This window comes from Bison bison, unplaced genomic scaffold (assembly GCF_000754665.1).
Source record: "Bison bison bison isolate TAMUID 2011002044 unplaced genomic scaffold, Bison_UMD1.0 scf7180017864384, whole genome shotgun sequence".
Lineage (NCBI taxonomy): Eukaryota > Metazoa > Chordata > Mammalia > Artiodactyla > Bovidae > Bison > Bison bison.
The window spans coordinates 9,134,252-9,139,389 of record NW_011494956.1 but is presented as its reverse complement, the minus strand read 5'-3'; the positions used below and the strand labels follow the sequence as shown (position 1 = coordinate 9,139,389).

The window sequence follows — 5,138 nt, the reverse complement described above, 5'->3', positions numbered from 1 at the left end:
GCTATGGTTTTTCCAGTGGTCATGTATGGATGTGATAGTTGGACTGTGAAGAAAGCTGAGCGCCGAAGAACTGATGCTTTTGAACTGTGGTGTTGGAGAAGACTCTTGAGAGTCCCTTGGACTGCAAGGAGATCCAACCAGTCCATCCTAAAGGAGATCAGTCCTGGGTGTTCATTAGAAGGACTGATGCTAAAGCTGAAACTCCAGTACTCTGGCCACCTCATGCAAAGAGTTGACTCATTGGAAAAGACCCTGATGCTGGGAGGGATTGGGGGCAGGAGGAGAAGGGGACGACAGAGGATGAGATGGCTGGATGGCATCACCGACTCGATGGACATGAATTTGAGTGAACTCTGGGAGTTGGTGATGGACAGAGAGGCCTGGCATGCTGCAATTCATGGGGTCGCAAAGAGTCGGACATGACTGAGTGACTAAACTGAACTGAACTGAAGCAACTAACACATACACATACTCCATTTATAGTTATTATAAAATATTGGCTATAATTCCCAGTGTTGTACAATATATCCTTGCTTATTTTATATTTAATAGTTTGTGCGTCTTAATCTCCTATCCCTATATTGCCCCCTGGCACTGGTAGCCAGTTTTGTTCTCTATATCTGTGAGTCTGCTTTTTTGTGGTTGCTGTTGTTATAGCCACTGATTTGTTGCATTTTTTTAGATTCCACGTATAAGTTATAGCATACAGGGTTACTATTGACTAATGGCAATGGGAGATGAGAGAGAGCTGGGCAGACAGATGCCCCTCTCCTGTGGTTCCTCCTTGTGACCCTTCTGGAAGAGTCTTATCTACCCATTAAACTAGAAGCCAGTGTGGTAACATCTGACATCACATTCCCCCTGCCCCTCTTTCCTTTTTTCCCCGTGCGTTCTTTTTTTTCTATATAGTTTTATTTCTTTTTGGCTGTGCTGGCTCTTCGTTGCTGTGGGGGCTTTTCTCTAGTTGTGGTGAGTGGGCTGCTCTTCATCGAAGTGGCTGGGCTTCTCTTGTGGTAGCTTCTTTTGTGGAGTGTGGGTTCTAGGGCACAGGCTCAGTAGTTGTGGCCGCCGTTTTAGTTGTTCCTTGGCATGCGGAATCTTCCCAGATCAGGGACTGAACCCGTGTCTCCTGCATTGGCAGGCAGATTCTTTACCGCTGAGCCACCAAGGAAGCCCTCCCTGTACATTCTATTATGAAAACTTTCAAACATATAGAGAAGTTGAAAGAATTCACAATGAGCGCCTGTATACCCATTACCTAGATTTTACCATAGACATTTTAAACAGCTTTCAGTTCAGTTCAGTCGCTCAGTTGTGTCCAACTCTTTGTGACCCCATGGACTGCAGCACGCCAGGCTTCCCCTTCCATCACTAATTCCCGGAGCTTACTCAAACCCATGTCCATCAAGTCAGTGATGCCATCCAACATGTCATCTTCTGTCGTCCCCTTTTCCTCCCTCCTTCAATCTTTCCCAGCATCAGAGTCTTTTCTAGTGAGTCAGTTCTTCGCATCAGGTGGCCAAAGTATTGGAGTTTCTGCTTCAGCATCAGTCCTTCCAATGAATATTCAAGACTGATTTCCTTTAGGATGGACTGGTTGGATCTCCTTGCAGTCCAAGGGACTCTCAAGAGTCTTCTCCAACAGCACAGTTCAAAAGCATCAGTTCTTCAGCGCTCAGATTTCTTTATAAACAGCTTTATTGAGATATAACTTACTTTTTTAAATATTCATTTGGCTGCACTGGCTCTTAGTTGCAATGTGCGGGATCTTTTGTTGTGGCACGTGGGCTCAGTAGCTGTGGCCTGTGGGCTTACTTGCCCTGTGGCACATGCAGTCTTAGTTCCCTGACCAGGAATCAAACCCACGTCCCAAGCAAGTTCTTAACCACTGGACCACTAGGGAAGTCCTGAGATATAATTTAAATACATAAAATTGACCCATATAAAGTGTACAATCCAGTGGTTTCTAGTATATTCACAGATACGTGAACATTATCACAGTTTTAGAATATTCTCTTCACCCCTAAAAGAAACCACCTGTCAATTAACAGTCACTCTCATTCCCCTTCTCCCAACCTTGCATGCATGCGTTCCTGCCCAGTTGCTCAGTCGTGTCCGACTTCTTGCAACCTTATGGACTGTAGCCTGCCAGGCTCCTCGTCCATGGGATTCTCCAGGCAAGAATACTGTAGTGGGTTGCTACGACCTCCTTCCTGACCCAGAGATCCAATCCTCATTTCCTATGTTTCCAGCATTGCAGGCAGATTCTTTGCCCGCTGTGCCACCTTTCCCAGTCTTCAACAACCACTAATCTACTTTCTGAATCTATGGAATCATCTATTTTAGACACTGCATATCAATGGAGTCATACAGTAAGTGGTCTTTGGTGACTTGTTTCTTTCACTTAGCATAATGTTTTTAAGGCTTATCCATGTTGTAACATTTATCCATGCTTTATTCTTTTTTATATAGTATTTCATTGTATATTATTAACATTTTATATGTGCTTTATCACCTGTCCATCCATCTATCCTTCCCCCTATGGATCCATGAATCCATCTTATATCTTTTATGTATTTCCGGTTTTTTAAGTCTTTCCACAACTCTCATTGCCTTTGCCTTGCACACCTTTCAATACAACTCATGTCACATTATCACATGGCCACCCTGGGAGCAACAGGGGCCGGGAGATGGAGTACTTAGCCTTCTGGCTCTACACAGAGGGACAAAGAGAAAAGGGAGCCTGGGAATGGATTTTTGTTACCTTGGCAGACAGCGTTTCTCAATTTCGTCCACATCTCCCCCTCCAGATTCCCCTCCCACCATTGCATCTCACAGATCTTTTATTCTAGAAATCCGAAACTCCTTAAAGTTCCCTGGGCACCCCACGTTTTTCTGGACTCCAACTCTTACACTCATCCTTTACCCGGACAACCTTCTCTGTGTGACAGGTTCTTTCCTCCTAATTCAACTCAGCTGTCACCCTTCAGTGAAATATCCCCAACACACAAACACACACACACACCCTCTGGCCTCCCTTTGTTTGCTTTCCACTCCCATTTTGGCATTGACCCTCCTTTATTGAATTAACCTTTTGATCTGTCTCCACCAACCTGTAAATCCTCAGAGGCAGGGGCCAGGCCTTGTATATCTTGGTATCCCTAGAAATCACTGCAGGGGTGGCTCCACAAATATTTGTTGGATATTGAATGGAAAACGTCTGGTTACCATTGTTACTATTGTTTACCTGCCAAACATGTTTTGGGGCATGCAGGAAAGGAGACTTGGGAGTAAATACCTGGTTTGAAACAATGATGAGTAAGACTATATCCTGGGCCTCAGAGGACCTCCAGCACCCTTTTGTTCTGGGCAGATGTAACACTGGACAAGATGCCAGGACAACAGATGTAAACTGGTACTGTCCCGGGCAAACCGGAACATAAGGTCACCCAAATTACATGTCCACGTCTATGAAAACAGCAGTGCCACGCTGACTCATGACCAGCCTGTCAGACCAGTCACTTCCAGGATTTTCTTGCACGGGCCAATTACTCCTAATCAGTGCTTGGGTTATTCGTGTTTTTCATTGTTATTATCCATGTAGAAAAATCACCCATGAAATTTAATATTCCTAAGGTAGTACATACATGGTGCACATAAAAGAAACATATACTTGGGCTTCCCTGGTGGCCCAGTGGTTAAGAATCTGCCTTGCAATGCAGGATACATGGGTTAGATACCTGGTCCGGGAAGATCCCACATGCCACAGAGAAGCTAAGGCTGTGTGCCACAGTGACTGAGCTGTGAGCTCCGCACACCGTGGAGCTCATGTTCTGCAATAAGAGAAGACACTGCAACTAGAAGCCCACCGTCTACAATAAGAGAAAGCCTATGCACAGCAATGAAGACCCAATGCGGCCAAAAATACATTGAAAAAAATATATATATATACTTATGCAACCAGACAGAAAAAAAATCACCCAATGAACAACAAAAACGTTTTTCAACCTTTTCTGGTGTACTGAATTCACATTTACAAACAGTATGCAAAACCCATTACATATATGCACTTCTTGGTATTAACATGTGACTCTGGTCTGTTGTCTTTACTGAAAGGCATTGGGTGTTTCCAGCCTGTGGCCATAATGGCACTATGAACATCTTGATGTAGATTCCTTTCCCTTTCTTCTGAGTCAATTCTTTGAGCTACTTGCTCCAAGTGATCTGGTTCTGGAACGAGAATGGTAGATACATCTTACTTACCTATTGCTCTGTGTCTGACCGCTGTCCTGAAAATCTGAGTCAAATCACAGAGCACATCTGTTTCTCAGAGCTCTGTCAATAATTGATGTTTTCATGTTTTCTGTATTAATAGGTGTTTATTGTGCTGTGATTCATGGGGTCGCAAAGAATCGGACACAACTGAGCGACTGAACTGAACTGAACTGAACTGAATTGTCATTTAGGATGTTGTTAGCATTTTTAAGTGCTGCAGAGGTTATACATTATATATATACATTATACTTTAAACAAAAGCAGCTTAGTTTTTGTGAAAACACATTCTAATGTAAATATATACATTATAATTATAAGATTTGTTGCAGGTATTTGTTAAGTATTTGTTGAATGAATGAGTGAAATTATGCTGAGTTACAAAGAGAGATGCTGTGTGATTCTACTTAAATGAGGTACCTAGAATGGTCAAATTCATAAAGACAGAAAGTAGATGGCAGTTGCCAGGGCTTGGGGAGTGGGGGCAATGGGGAGTTGTTTAATGGGTACAGAGTTTCAGCTTTTAAAGATGAAAAGAATTTAGGAGATTCATTGCACAATGTGAATGTACTTACTAGTTGAACTGACCATTTAAAATGGTAAGATGGTAAATTGTGTATTATGTGTAATATATATATGTGTGTGTGCGTGTGTGTGTATGTCTTTGTGTGTGCTCAGTTGCTCAGTCATGTCACAAGGCTTCTCTGTCCATGGGATTCTCCAGGCAAGAATACTGGAGTGGGTTGCCATTTCCTTCTTCAGGGGATCTTCCTGACCCAGGGATCAAACCCACATCTCTTACATTTCCTACATTGGCAGGCAGATTTTTTTTACCACTGAGTCACCTGAGAAGCCTGTAAAAAAAA

At 43.1% G+C, this 5,138-nt stretch overlaps 1 protein-coding gene across 1 annotated transcript in view; it reads left to right on the top strand.

Moving 5' to 3' along the window:
• Positions 1-5,138, top strand: part of GRK7 (G protein-coupled receptor kinase 7) — a 40,444-nt gene that overhangs the window by 22,268 nt on the left and 13,038 nt on the right. The window lies entirely within an intron of this gene.